General features: G+C 44.3%; 1 protein-coding gene across 1 annotated transcript in view; it reads left to right on the top strand.

Annotated features, from left to right (window-relative positions):
* The window catches only part of LOC131266382 (cGMP-dependent protein kinase, isozyme 2 forms cD4/T1/T3A/T3B), a 107,517-nt gene that overhangs the window by 44,335 nt on the left and 46,789 nt on the right, over positions 1-16,393 (top strand). The gene's annotated exons all lie outside the window — the stretch shown is intronic.

Here is a 16,393-nt window from a genome sequence, read left to right as displayed (position 1 = left end):
ACATGCACAAGACGACGTGGCGAGCGAAGTTGAACGAACTCGGCTGGCACTGCCTAGGACCGACATTTCCCCCCCAGTTTTTCCTTTTCTTAAAACACCACCAAACCGAAACCCCCGAGACGGAGGGAAAGTGAGGCAAGGGGTGCGAGATTGGCCAGGGACAAGTTCAAAAACGCGATCAACGGCTGCGCGTGCGAGAAGATGTTGATCTTCTTGTGGCCGAATGCGTCGGTCCGCGCTGCTGCAGGTTGCATTAATCGATGCAATGCAATTGGCGTCACAGTCTCGCTCGCCTCCAACAACTCTTGGGTGGTTTGTGCCTGTGTGTGTTGGAGTTTGTTTATCTAGCACCACGCGGAACGCTTCGGCGTGAGCGATAAGCGCTTACACACCGCACCACACACATGTTCCAGTAATCAGTTCCCAACGCCATGTTCTCGAGTCGAGACGCTGATCAAATGGTGGATTTGTGGTGAACGAACTGAGACATACGATACGGGGTTTGACCTAAAAATTGCCAAATCTCTTCGGTGTTTGGAGAACCCAGTTAGTTGGAAAACGTTGTCGAGTGTCCAAAGCTTATCGCATCACATTTCGGTTGGTTTGCTGCCGATACATGAGACATAGAGAAGGCTGTTTGAGTTAAGCTACAGAAAAAAATTCTAAAATAAGGTCAGAATTAACGTAGCCTAAGCTGCAAAAATCCAATGACATGAGAGATTCAAGAAATAGCTAAAAAATGAGTTGTCCCATGCCAAAAGAATAGATGGGAAGATTGCAAAACGCTGTTCAGTTCATAAAGTTATGAACCGTTAAAGATATGAGGGCATAATGTAGATATTATTTGAAGAGGGAGTCTTAAATGCAACCTTAAATTTGTCACCAAAAGGTTTCTTCTCAAAAAGTCATGAAATTTCCATGAATAGATTTCCTCAAATATGAAAATTCATTTTGAAGATCATCTATGGTGGTTTGGTTGAGCTTAAATCGGCATTAAAATACATTTGCTGTACGGAAATTGTACAGAGAATCTGAATCTCTTTTCTCTGAGATACACTTGCGATCGCGAGACCAACTGTAGGCAAGTGTCGAATTACTTGTGGGAACTACCGGCCGGCCTCGGAGGACCGGCTGTCTGACTTTTAATAGATGTTCCGACATCCGCCGACGAAGCGAAACATGTATGTGAACGATTCTGCATCGATTCTGTAGACTGTTCGTCTCCGATGCACGGCTTGAACCATGTCAGCTGAACTCAGATGTAACGATCTAATTAAAATAAGTCAATACGGAGGTGGATCAGCGTCAGCGCAGGTAGAGAACGTTTTCGGTGCAAAAGTACGTCGTAAGGCCAAGCACACACACGATTGCGCAATGTTAAACTGATGTAACTTTTACTAAGTATGTAGTTTTATTATGATTGATGGCCAATGTATCGTTAAGTGAATTCAATTTGCCGCTCTATCTGCCCCTCTCTTTCATTTGATGTTTGATTAATAGCTTTCGTTCTTTGGTAGTTTCGTAACCTTTTCCACGGTTTCGATTTACACGCGATCAATTTCGTTTTGCTCGAAATTGTCCCTTTCCAAAAGATGCAAAGGTTAAGGTTTCAATCTGAGACATGAATAAAACAAAACAAAAAACCTATGCTCTATTTAAAATAAATATACCCAAAATCATGGTTTCGATTTTCGCACGCAAGCTAAATATGCAAATTTGATACGGCTCCGTTGCGAGCATGCGGGTCACTTCCGGCCAACGAAACCTTCGTCACGGTCTCCGCACTCACTCAATATGTTGCGTCTCTGAATCGATTTCCGAACGATTTAATTTCGCGATACAACTGACTTTTAAACAGTTTCCGTTGAAGATTACTTTGAAAGTCGTTTTCGAGGCGTCGGAATTGAATCGAAGAGTGAAAATGGTGTCCGCAGTCTGAAGGAAGTTTTTCGATAACCGCTTTTAAAACCATAAACATATAAGAAGGAAACACGTTTGGAGCTACTTTTCCGACGGTTGTGTGTGTGTGTTTTTTTTGCCGACCATTGTCTTTGACTTTCAAGAAATGCTCCAACAGCCGCGCACGCTATGACCTTCCGGGCTCAAGGTTTTGAAACACTTTGGAAGTGATGGCGAGAGGTCGTGCAAGACTCCCGCAAGAGATCTGATGAATCTGCGAACTTCTTTCGTTCCTCAGCTGTACTCGGTCATTAAAGCAGTCGATTCGGAACAAAAAGAAACCCAACCCTCAAGACACACCGACCTGACGAGGAGATTAGATTATAACAAGGTAACTATCCCCTCTTCTAACGACGGGGCCACTTTAATAGATCCCGCGCCAACAATTTGCGCTAGCCCTTGAGCAATGGCGTCAAACCACTCGATGGAAGCGTCACCGAACTAAACATTATGGAAGATTTATTGATGGCATTCGCGCGCATAGGAATTCAAGCCTGGCTTGCCGTTGTCATGCGCATTCAAGTTTTTGATTGAATTATGGAATCATAGCACCATCATCATCAGCTCCGATGCCGTCGCGGTGGTCGCTGTCATGATCACATGTAATAATCCAGCCCTTGTCGAAGCTCTGCGTTCCGTGGTGTACGTGCCAATCTTGCCGACACTTGATGCCATCTTGGTACACCTTCAATTTAGATGGAACGCGCAAAAAAGAAGTCGAAGGCTCCTTGTAGGGACTGTTGTTTACAATAGAATACGGTATTGCTTCTTAGAAACATAACTACACTGTCATGTTCTGATCGGTAGTTTAACATAACAGAAATCATTTTCATTGTATGGTTCATTTATTGAACGATTCATGTGTCCTTCAAATTACTAAAGATAATTGCAGCATGTCTATTGATTAAAGAATTATTCCACCAATTTGCATAACTTAGTTACAGAGATTGTCTATGTCTATGAATAACTATGACTGTTGGATTGTCCACGTCTGTAATAATAATCTATTCTGCATCAAATTTGTTTGAAACAGTATGTGAAGAGACTCTAGTTTTGTCCGTAAGTTTCTGGAATAACTCTGACCTACAACGAGCCTTACGACTTGAATTTCAACAACATCCTAGGGATACACATTACCCACTCTATGGGTTCCTTGCGCTAAAAATCGCCAAATGATAACATCCAACAGTACTGACAACGTTATTTAACAAATAATTATTTAACCACCAAGCCCCGGGACCTCGAAGCTCAAACCAAAGATTATTGGTGTTCGTGTCACAGAGGCACGCGTGGCACTGCAAGCACTTCCATCCCAGTGCGAGAGATCATCATCAGCAGATCGTTCACAGATTGAGTAAATTGCAGCCTCGACCCGGAGGCTGCCTCGATCTCGGCGTGTCCGATTGAGCAAGCGTGAGGCGCGAACGACGCACGAGTGGAATGATCGTTTCATTCCCACATGAACCCTTGCAAGAGTGCCATAATAAAATAAAGCCTGTTGGGGAAACACACCGACCCACAAGAAGACATGCTATATTTTCGATCGAAAAATAAACGTGTTTTCCTGACATAGTTGCTAGTTTTTGCAACTCCGGATGCGGCTGGTCACGCAATGCCGACGAAATATCGCACGCCAGTGGGAAACGGTGTAAAACAGATTAGCCCGTTTTACGACACCAAATCATAAAAGGATCCGGTCCCAGTTCCACTCGGGGGTAGTAATGTTTTCACATTTGTCTTACAGGTCCCACTTTGCTTCACTTTCTACTGAAATTTTTGGTAACATTTCATTAGTTTTGTTATCAATTTTCAAGGAAATGTATCAATCGGAAGACATAATTTACAATTACTTTTCCGTTGTTGTTGTGTAGCATGTAACAAAGTTTCAAAATTGACATCGCCGTTAACTTAAAATCAACTTAAGCCGGTCGTTGTTTGGTAAATAAACTTACCATCCTGTTTTATGGCAGAGAACGGATCGAGTGTGCGCGATCTTCAATCGCAATACACTCGCTGAGTCGTACTTACACTCACTAGAATAGTGTGTTTATTTTGAAAACGAAATTTACTTTCGATCGCACTGCAGCACGCGTGAGAGAAAAAGTCGCGGCGGAAATATAAATAGCATCCCCATCGTGAACGTTTTGTTTTGTATATACGTTCATAAATAGCGTTCGCATGGTATCGTTACCGAGACCATCGAGTCTGATAGAAAAAGAAAAATACGACGTACATTTCCCCCCAAAAAGAATTGGCACACATTTTTCTGCCTTGGCGTCCGGTTAAAACAAGTGACAGCACGAGTTGGTTATGGTTTCCTCACAATCGGACGCACCTGTTTTTGTTGCTCGCAGATCGGAAGTCGGTGAGAGGTTTATGGACCATTTTATGAGCAGTAGAACAAGAAGTTGAGAATCAAGAAAAGATTTGTTTTAAACGCTTTTTAATCCTTCAGCAATGTGGCCCAATTTAAAGAGACATTGTGCAACTCCTTCTTTCCTGGTGTTTGGTCTTTCCTTCCAAAATAAATTGGTTAGAGGCGACTCGTGGCAACCCTTCAATCATCGCCATCGTTGTCGTCAGCTTGTCGTGACAAAACCGCAGAAACAAATAATAAAATGTATGTTAAAGGCTTGAATTAATTTGTATACCTCCCTGCCGGGGGATAGAGAAAATTAAAAACAAATAAGTGTGCGAACCGAAGCACCGAACACGCCGAAAACCTTCAGCACTCCGTCTCGAGGTGGTAGAGAAGTGGGAAAAAAATGAACCTCGGAGCCCACACACTTCAAATCGGGCTCTCCGAACAACATGCTCCAATCGACATCGACTGACAAGGGGTGAGAAAAGCAGAAAAAATAGATTGTCAACCCCCGGCGTCCTGGTTCGTTGGAGGGAAGGGAGGTGGCTTAAACTTGCTTAATCTACATTTTAATAATTCCAATCAACTCCATACCGCGCGTTCCGATCCTTTCCCTTCGCCCGGAGATCGAGAGATTGTAGCATATGTTGCAAATTATCTTGTCGTGTCGTACGTCTCGCAGATGGGTTCCGACCTGTCAAATGGCACATTCCTACGCTTCCTCCGCAAAAATGGGGCCACACACCACGTACCAGGAGAATGGGCGTCGAGTTGGACTTGCCAATTGCTACATATTTGCTCCAGTGCGTTGCAATCGCTCTACAATTCGTTGCATCTCGAAGCCCCCGAGCTGTTCCACCGAACGAAAGGCACTTGGCACGAGAAATGCGAAGTGAATTAAAACAAATAATCAGTTATTTATGCAAAAGGCTGGCGAGCGTGCGAGCGGCAATGGCACTTAATTGACAGATCACTGTCGTGCGGGCATTTCGCGAATGAACGCAGCTTTTCCGAACCGCCGGCAGGCAGAAGCTGGAAACTGTCGGATAAATTTGCATGCTAAGCTGACTGACGCCGACACGCGGTGCGCAGGACTCGCTGATTCCAGCACTTTATCCCACTGCGGCTCAGAGCTCGCACTTCTTCCGAGGGAACTCTTTATTTTTGACGGCACTTACAATCGTGGGCCAAAGAGAACAAAACCAAACGATCGATCCCTTTGCAGGCGACCGTCTGCCAAAAATGGCATGCACGAAAGTCGGTTCCATTTCCCCTTCACCGGTGCTTTTTGATGGACAGCGTTCGGTGCAGAAATGGACATATTTCGCTACCGGTGTGGCCACCAGCAGGCCTGCAAGGTTCATATTATGTTCGGTTGCCTTTTTTCGGCCCGTCGAAGGTTGACGTCTGATCGTCTTGGTTTGCGTGCACGCGACGTGCGATCGACCGATCGTGGGGCGATTTGGGAGAAAAGGAATATTTATGCGCGGCTAAAGCTCGCGTGCTGCGACCTGAAGTGTGAATGTTAAACACTCGATCGATCGATCATTGAATCACAAAACGAAACTCCCAACTCGTGCCCGCGTTCGTTTCGGAAGCGTTTGACGAGAAGGAAATGTTTGCTGTTTTCAATATTGATGTGTAATCGATTGTTTTCGAAAGCATAACGTGTTTGTGATGTCATTTACAAATAGTTTCTATTAGGCTTCATGAGGTCGGCACATGTGTTACGAAAGTGGTCGGATTGTGAACAACTCTATAGCGGACCAAAGACTATAGCTGAACGATGGTTTGTTTTTTAAATTAATTGATCGACTATTAAATCAACTTTATAAATTATTTTATTTTCAAAGAAACATAAATCAATCGTATGTCATAAGTTTTGAAGGGTTGGTTTACGATTGCCAAAATGTGTTTAACACTTTTAAAGTATTTACATCATGTTCAGGCCAGTAACTAAAATCTCTTGATGAATTGGACATTACCGATTCCCAAATTAGAGAGCTATAAATTCTTATCAATGGAAAACTGCATGACGGATGTTAGATATATGTAAAATTATAATACTTTCGCCCTTCTCGAACTGTTGTAGAGGACTATTAATCATTAATTAAAACATTCGTTTAAGTAATAAAGCCTTCATTAAAACATTTTAAATTATCGCGGAAAACCATGCAGTGTTACTTAAGGACTTCCTTTTGGAACATCCCTGATAAAAGTCATCACTTAAACTTCTACGACTAGAATATTTCAATAATATCCAAATGTCCTCTTAAACGAATCAAAACTCGAAGATTTAAAATATTTAAAACCATTTTTATCTTGTTTCAGTCGTTAGCCTCTCAAAAATTTGTAATCCAGGTTTTGCCTCTCTAATAGAAACAACTGTGATAAAAGATTTGAAGTTCTGAAAAAATAAATTTTCTTTCTTAAATCAGCAACCATGCACATTTATATATTGTATTTTGAAGATTATTTTAAAAAATCGTTGTGGTTTCCTGATAAAACGTTTTGCTGGAATTAAATAATCAAAATTACATTACAATTAAAATAAAATTTATTTATATTATAAAACAAATGTTAGGCCCATTTACAAAATAAACGTTTGGCCCGAGGCTCAAAACACATTATTGAAACATTGCTTTGAGTATAAAATCATCTTTACCTTTTATTATTATCACTTCCAACCCCTCTGCACTACAAAGCAGATCCCGAGAACAATCTTCAAGAAATAAAGTAACAAACCAATAACAAGATGAACGAAATTAACGTAACCCGAGTACGCTTTCGCAACCCTTCTCGCCGCGCCTTATACTCACACACACATTGTATATCGCGCAAAATATAAATAAATCCGCACGCCGATAGATCCACAGGACACGGGCGCTCATTTTCCTCCCAGCGCGCTTCACTTTTCCGCCAATGAAAAGTGCGCCTGATGATGGGTTGAATGATAAACCGTCGGGCACAGACTGACCGGCGGTTTGTGCTGTGTTCACCGGCATGAGGATAGCCGAGAACGGCTCCTACGTGTGTGCGTTTACATCTCTATGGTTTATTTTCGTTCCGATAGAAAGTGAAATCTGTCTTACCGGCTGCTGTTTAGCCACCGTCGCTGGTATGTTGGTGGTATCTTTGAGTTTTCTTTCGTGTGATGTTATCGTAAGATTATATTTTCTTCCATTTTCTCCTCAAATATGTCGTTGTTTACATTGGACCGAGGCAGTGGTGCGATGTGTCGGTCATATGTTCATCATTCCCCAGGCACGCATTCTTGCCTGTTGTTTCACATTTGACGCGGGTGGATTCGTGTGCGCAATTGCAAACATGAAAACAGCAACCGGTAAGGTAAGCAACTGTTGGGAAAAATCTGGTCAACAGCTGGTCGTAGGAAGAGGAAAAAACCGGCATACCGTACAGCCACGAAGAGGAACGAACCAGTGGAACATCGAAAGGGTTGCGCGGGAAATTAGGCTGAACAGATGATGATGATTAGATTTAATGTCGCCCTTCGCGTCGTTGGTCTATGTTTTGCGGTTTGTCGAGACCGCAAGACAGGGCGACAGTTTGCGATCTAATTTGTGCAGGAAACGTGTGCTGCCAGCCGGCGGAAAAATGTCCCAAATGTACGCGAAATTTCCCCCATTACATGCGCATCACTCACCGCCCGTTGACGTTGGGACAAATTTTGCAAGGAAAAGTTGTTTCACGCTTTTCGTGGCGGTGGTCTTACGTTCGTTTCGTTTTTACGCCCCTTTCTTTCTTTACCATCCAGCACGACTCGACGACAGGCGGGTATGATTTATGTTTCCGCCATGTTCCCTCGCGAACTGGATCGGTTGAAACAAATCTCATGCAGTTCTTGTTTTCTTTACCTTAAACGAGTGGTAATTGGAATTCGGTTTGGAGTTAATTCGCGGCACGTACCCGTTTCTCCCCGGGTTCCTTATCGAAGATCAATGCAACCGTTTTGGCGGCAACGGTCGAGATAAGTCTTAATTGCAGGCAATATGTATTGCGGGCCGAAAACGGCTAAACTTGAACTTTTGCCGACAAACCGAAGCCGCAGCGAATGAGAAATGTTAAATGTTCTCGCCCGTAATGGGCGCTATCAATCTGCCGAACACTCATGCGCGGGACGGACGTGTATCGAACGTTGCTGCTGTAGCATCCCTGTAATGACGAACCAGGAGCATGTTGTTGGAGGGGCCGTTTGGGAGCAACTTCTTACAACATTGCTATAATCCTTGGCACTGCTCATTTTGATTATTTACTTTTTCTTTTGTTACGTTCACCTTACATTTTATCTCGATTCGTTTCGCTGCTTAGCGTCCGAAAGGACCACAACAAATGAACCCGACGAACATGACTCAAACGAAATAAAACACGAGATAATCATCTCCCGAAGGGACGCGACCTGGGCAAGTATTCGCAAATTATCATGAATACGAACATGAGCTTTGTGGTTTTGCGATTCGTGAGTCACTCTGTCAGTGCCTTGATGTTACTTATTTGCAAAGGACGTTTATTCTCTTTTATGCTGCCAAACAATGTATTTCTTACGAACCCCGAAAAAAATAGTGATCTTTTGAAAAGGTAACAAATAAGGCTGTGTTGTTGAAGTACTTTTGATTTTATTTCGAAAGTATTTTAACTGAACTTTCTACTTGATCAGATTACGAAATTATATTATTTAATTTATTTTGTGTGCAATTGATCATGTTGTTATTTATTATTATTTTAGCTTTGCAATCAAAAACCTTCTTACCTTTCATTGTTTTTATTACTATTTAAAAGCGGTTCAGTACCATTGCAGACAATGTAAGTTCATTTTCATATACTGAAGGATCGATCAACTCATGATAAAGACATTGCGGTTGATTGGTCTGCCATGGCCGTGTGTGTGTCTGATATGCAGATCACCGACAATTGGCAGGCGCCACCAAGCGTCCCACATCATATGCACAACATCAAATCAAACCAACCAAATGAATAAATCGATGGAAATCGATTTTATTATTCACACTCGCGGGGTTTGACGCGAGCCATCAACGTGCTGACGGGCACGGGGCCCTGTCGATGTTGATTGACGCGGGACAGCGGAAAACTATTTGCATCGGCGAATGATAGACGGGCAAGGGGGAGGAATGGAGCGATGCCAATCGAACTCGTTGGCGAAGGGAAACGGTCGATAATTCGCTCATGTTCACGATGAAGGGTTCTCATTAGGGCAAATCGGGAAAGGAACTGATTTACCTGTCAACCTGGAAATCAGCGTCAAAATCAGGCGATGTTTTGTTTTCGAGTGCATTGAAACTGTTTTAAATTACTACAGCAGGGCACTATGGTTCGCTTTTCGGTTCTTATTTCAGCAACTGATTATTTACATTGGATTTTACGAATAAATTTGTCTTATATTGAAACGATCGCTTCACAAGTAGAACACAGATCAATTTCGGTGCCAAATCGATTCTTCCTTTCTCTTGGCTTCCAAAAAACCTTAAACCTCGGCGACGCCACCGGCGGAGACTAATTATCGTAAAGTTGGTCGAAAAATTGATCCGACCGTATTTTTCTGCTCTTATTAGGGATTTTCGATCGTCGACGGGCAAACACCGTAGCTGCAAAGAAGCAAATTTATTACGACCCACCGTCGGCAGCGTTTTGCATTCGCAACTCTTCTTTTCCACTTTGGCAAAATCTTCAAAAAAAAGCTCTATATAAAGCACACCCAATAGTTTACACCATGAAGTTTTTGTTTCCAATTTTCTTAGCATGGATTTTATTGAAGGCGAGTAAGGAAGGTCCTTTTTCGGGCCGGTAGAAAAATCGTAACCGAGCTGATTCGGTGTTATTAATGTAACTTTTCCTTCTGCAGCCTCGATGCGGAACGCGTCGTCGATTGATTCTTACCGTCTCGGTAATGCCTCCTTTTATTGGATGCGGCAAAGCTGACAGCTGAAAAGGCGAAAGTTAATTGCGTGGCTGGATATTATTTAAGCCGATTTGCGTGGGCTACGGCTCAAATCGAACCTCCCTGCGTTGGGAGGTTTTCGAGTTCCGAAAGGGGACCGATACCGCGGCTTAACGGTTATTATTACCGTGACCAGACTTATCTCGACGCGCCTGTACTCTTCCTCGATATTCGCAGACGTGCGAATCGAATGTTTGTTTGACTCATTAAGACGTTTCCAAGACGATCGGACGAAGGAATTATGATCACTGCGCGATCATGTATACCAGTTTCTGTAATGGCGTCCATGCTATGCTTTCATGCTTCATCGCAAACCCAAGCGCCTCGTGCCTTTGTTTGAATTCAATTAAGATCTTTAACGACCCATCGTTTACCACCTACGGCGCAGGATCTTATCGCAGATGCAGGTTCTCCTTGCGTGTTTCTCCTTTATTTCATCTACTATCCTTTATCTACGATGGAAGCGAACGGAGGAAAAACCTGTTCTTGAAGAGACACAAAAAGTATGCACCATGTAATTCACCAAATTACTTTCAGATACTTACATAATTGCCCTCCACCGTGGATATGCTATGAAGTTCCCTGAACATTAAATTTGGGAATAATTATACACCAGTGTATTGGGGTTGAAATCAATTCCTGCGAATCAGGCCAATTAACGTAAATGATTTGTATCAAAATCGGATCGACGAAACAAACTATTTTACGCACCTTAGTATTTTGTATGAAACTTTTAAATACAATAAAAACAAGGGCTGGAGCCTTGTCACTGCAAAATAAAAAAAAGTCTGCATTACGACGATTCGTACATTCCTTTCCCCATAGCAACGGTGGACGAAAAGCGCGGCCATATATTCGAGTCAATTAAATTCGACCGAACTTCATCGTTTCTACGTTTTCGCACGTAACGCTGTCATGTCCAGCACGTCACCTATGGACCGGCCAAGCCCGGGGCCGCCAAAACGGCCGCGAAAAACCCACCCGGGAAGCTGGTCGCACGGGACTTAGACGTATGTGTGTGTCTTTGTATGTGTGTGTGTACTTTTCGTTGAGATCATTAAAATTTAACGAACCGGGTGCACCGGATTACTGCGGAGTGAACGGCAGACATGAGCGGTTGGTCGCAGGAGAAGCGAAAAAAAAACACTTACCATGGATCTACCAACCCCAACCAGACTCACCCTGCAACACTCTTGGACTGCCAGGTCTTGTGTAGCCAGTCCCAATCGCACCGGACGCCGGTTCACGCGCGATCGATTCGATATGGAAAGTGGTTTTTCGAGAAGGTGGGCCACTTTTTATTATCATTTTCCGCCGGTGAAAATTCGCACTCCCTTCGCGAGCCCAGTGTGGGATGGGGGGAGGGTGAACGGGGACGAGCTCTGGTATAAGTCCAACTTCAGTAAGATATGGTTACGTGTTTATGGCCGGTGAACGACAAAATAAGATTTTTGCTAAATCCTCTTATGTCTGAACATTAAAACAACCTAAACAGACCATTGTTCAAAATCCAACAAATTATGTAAATATTAAACTTTATTCTGTAGCATTTATTCAGGATCCTCCTCCAAATTTTTCATCTAGCAAAATGAAGATCTTAATTTTTACACACAAGTCGACCAAACAAGACATTTGCTAAGTCCTCTTTGTACCAAATTGAAATATCTTTAAGGGAACAGTAAACTTGTGTGAACAGTAAACTAAAATGTACAATTGTGAATTCTCGATACTCCACCAAATTGTCGATTGAACAAAGTGAAGATAGCAATATTGACACACATGCTGTCAAAGACGACAAATGTTTACAAGATCCACAACGTCAAATTCGCACTTAGAAACCCGTTAACACATGTCCCTGGGTCCATTATGGCCAAATCTAACAAATCACTACATCTGCAGATAAACTGTGCATAAGCGCTCCAAGTGACTCCAACGTGTCACCGGTCGACCGGTGTATGGTGAAGTGTGTTGAACGATCGTCGTTACAAACCAGCATAAAACAAGCCATTAAAGTGTCGTCAAGAGTGTCGAACACAACGAGAGAGAACGATAAATATACACAGGATAAGCAAAAGAGACACATCACACCATTGCGAAGTGAACCGTCAAAGTGGCCGGAATGGTGTTGCAACTGTGCGGCCAGTAACAACGAACCCTGTGCGATCCGCAAATTATAGCTCCAAAAGCGGCGCTGGAAGCGCTAGAATGTCCCATCGGAATCGTCCCGCACGATGGGTATAGTTGTTCCACCAGTTTGCGCACATGCCGTAGTGTGACGAGTGTGTCGAAACGCCCCGAGGCCAGTAATCATCGTGACATCTTCATCGCGTCTCCCTTGTGTGTGACATCTGGAATTCTGAGTGTCTGAATAAGAAACCAGTGTCCATCTCCAGTGTTTGTGTCTGCGCATGCCTTTTGACCTACCCTGGCTATTCGTACCTGGTTTGTGGTGCTGTCCATTTCGAGACGATTTCCGACCGGCTAGGATCACTTAGGTCCCTGGACAACTCCGAGCAGTTCTAGGTCGCATACTTTAGCCAGTTTTGGGATCGAGACATTCCTGTGGAAGTTTTGTCCGGAATTTAATCCACGGCTACGTGAAATGTCATCGTCCAAATCATCGCCGGGGATGAAGTCGGCGTTGGGATTGGGTGGTGTGAAAAATGGAAACACCGGCAACGGTAGTGGTGATGCCGGGCGTCCACCAGCCACCACCGGTGGACTCAAGTACGACCGCAGCATCGAGGATACGGTGGTGGCGTTGAGGCGCGAACTGCGCACCGTTTACGAAACGTTGCGCGAACAGAACGAGAAGCTCGTCGATCTGGAGAAGGACGTCCGCGATCGGGACATCAGCATCCGGTACCTGAACAACGAGTACCGAAAGCTTAAGGAGTACTATCAGAGCAATAAGAGTGACCTCTCGGTGCCGCCCAATTTCGCCCTGAACGGGGCGGGCAATAAGGAAAACAAGATGCTGCACGGTGGGCAGGGCGCGGCGAACGTCGACGATCTGCTGCAGAAGCTGCAGAAGGAGCTGAAGGAGAAGGATCAGCTAGTGCGCGAACTAAACCAGAAGGTGATCCGGTTGTCCAACAACCTCATCTTCGTGCAGAAGGAATCGCTGAGTAAGGACGATCGGTTGGACGAGCTGCAGAATGAAATTGATAAGTTCCGTCAGGTGGTAAGTAGCGTGGCGGTTATTTCTGGAAGATGTCTTGGGATTCACTGATCCGCTCATCCCGCTTTAGGTTCGTCCCATCACGAAGGCAATGATCGAGAAGCGCTGCTCGGAGGATACCTTCGACGGATGGTCGCCGGGTGTAGAAAACACGCGTATTCTGCCCGTCACCGAGACGCGTATCAAACGACAGGCCATCAGTGCGGAACCGCTCTCATCGCTCGCTGGAATGCAGGGAGATCTCATCAAGATTCCCAAATCATCGCTGTAAGTTTCGAGAGTCTTCTGGAAAGTTTGCTCCACAATCGGAAATGGGCACATGTCAGACAGAGTTGTGGAGGCAATGTTCACACGGTCCAGATAGAACCGCCTGTGTTGCCTCGCTCGGGGCGTCTTCCGTGTGCAACCCGAAAACAAGTTCAGTCCTCGAAGGATAACATGAGTTGTCAAGAGTGTTTTGTTCGCAACTGTAAGGCGTGTGGGTTTTTCCGCTGTAACTAACATGTATAAGATGAAGTTATTTTGCGCGTGGGGATACGAGTTGTTAGAAACTCCTCGAAAGATGACTTCCTGAGCTGTGACTAGTCTGCTGGAGAGGAATCCAAAAGACACAGCTAGGAACATGTCAACACTCTTTCCGGGCCTCAAGTTGATCGAGATTTGTCGTTAGTTTCATTTCCGTCGATAACTCTTAACGTCCCATGTAAGTCCCCCTAAGAAAACATCGATTTATTACGATCGAACTAACCTAATCCCTCGCCCGGTCTAGGACGCCTGGTGGGATCCAATTTTTCTCCCAACCCCAAGGGATAATGATCGTCGTTTCGCGCACCGTTCCGTTTCGCAAAACGTTCGCGTGCCCGGTGGTAGTTAATTAAAATGTTTACATTTCACCCCTTCCAAGGAGCCGAGACCAAACCGCGACGACGGTTGGTCGGCGTATCCTTCGCGCAAATTAAGCGGCATTAATTCTGTCACTGATTAGACCTCCGACAACCTCCGGCGGCCGAAGCTCTTCGCTCGATTCGCTCTTTCTGCTACGCATGATTTGCTGCAACGACACACGTTAGACGCTGGGTTGTGTTGTGAGCAAACTCTCCTCGCAGTGTGCGTTTTTCTTCGGGTTGAGCTGAAAACCAATGGACACCCTCCAACGCATGAGGTCGATGATCGGCTGAACCCAACTGCGAACCGTTTCATTACCGAGTGGGAAAGTGGACCGAAACGCTGTGTTAATGTAGATGAACGATTTAATTCAATCTAAATTAATACCTCACCGCTGATTAGAAATAATTCACTTAGACACGCAGCGGCGAGGGTTTACTCCCAACGGGAGGTTCTTAAGTGGTCACGTTTAAGGTCCGGCATCTCGGAACATAAACAACTTTGAAGATTGATTTTGTTTTGAAAGGAATCGTTCAAAACATTTAGAAATGAACGATTTCTTGGGAGTTCAAACAGACATAGCTTGAAAGCTTGGGTAGATTTAGGAAATAAATAAATTTATCATCACATTGCCCACACGTACCTCGCAAGAACTCACTTCTATAACGTGCATGCACATAATTCACTTGTAACCAAACCAAGAGTATATATATAACACTCCAAAATCATTAGGAACCTTGGGCAAGGGTGAGTAATCAGCTGCTAATTGCCTCATTAATAATTGTACACACGTCACACGTACCTCGATGCCGCAAAGGTCGTCATAATTTATGCCCAATGAGCTGACAATGGGCCCGAGCTCTACCTCCACACCGAGGGCACGCTCCCAAAAACAGAGGACCTTACCAACCGCTTTGGTGTTTGGAACCGGTGTATAGAAAGAAATTCCCAGACAGCTCGGAAGGTCCCAAGCGTACGCCGGTACTACAGCACGTGCCGTGCCCAACTCGACAACGACTCGGTCTAGTCTGGCCGATGTCTGCAATTCGTGTGCACCCACGACCTACACGTTGCTGCGAGAAAATGGGCGTTCTGTCCCGTGTAACCCATGGGGCCTGACATTTGCACTCTCCACCATGGGAAACCGTGGCGTACGACGCCCATGCAGATTCGCACCTTATACGCCGCTCGAGGGCTGCTTGTTCTACTATGTTGGTGCACCTCAAACCCACGACTTCCCCAGCCTCAGGGAAGACCATGACGCTTACCTTCCCACATACCACCAGCTCACAGGCCAAATGGTTCACCTTTGCCGTTCGCCGTCGAACAACTCAACGCAGGACGTATGTTTGTTCTGGTTCTGTCTTAACATTCATACCTCGGCGCAGGCTACCAGTCATCGCTTGTCACCATTAAACAACTATGACAATTTCATTACTCGCCAGCACACCAACAGGTCCGATCGTGTGTAACGGGACTCCCTCCGGAACCCTCCGCTACTACTCCCTTACACTAAGCGTTTTATGTGGTCACTACTTTCGGCAATAATCGTAAAAATTAATAACTCTCGCTTCGCTGGGCAGAAACATTGTACGACGGTAGCCAGCAGACTTGGCAGTTTGGGATGGATTTATTGTCCGGCAAGGGGTAGGACCGGTTGACAGTTTTCTTTACCTTTACGCGTGTGTGGGATGGAGAGAAGAGGGTGTTCTGCTCGGTGATTGACAGATACGGCACAGATGCAAATGAAATTTATTTCAATAGTTAACTTTTCGATTTATTTTATTTACTTATAAGCTTATAAGTTCCTATGTCAAAAATAAGATTTATTAGCGTACCGTTTAGGTATTCGATTCAGGAGTTGGAAAATCGATTTGTTACTTTCTGGCCAAACTAATTTGTGATGATTAGTGATTTAATACAAAACTGCTTTTGGGTGTTCATATATTTTATACTTCTTATTTTACCATATAAATCATGTAAAATATAAATGTAAATTGCCGATATTAAAAAAATCTGCAGATTGTTGTAT

This window comes from Anopheles coustani, chromosome 2, assembly GCF_943734705.1.
Source record: "Anopheles coustani chromosome 2, idAnoCousDA_361_x.2, whole genome shotgun sequence".
Lineage (NCBI taxonomy): Eukaryota > Metazoa > Arthropoda > Insecta > Diptera > Culicidae > Anopheles > Anopheles coustani.
The sequence above is the reverse complement of the archived record's forward strand: the minus strand, read 5'-3'. Positions and strand labels throughout refer to the sequence as shown.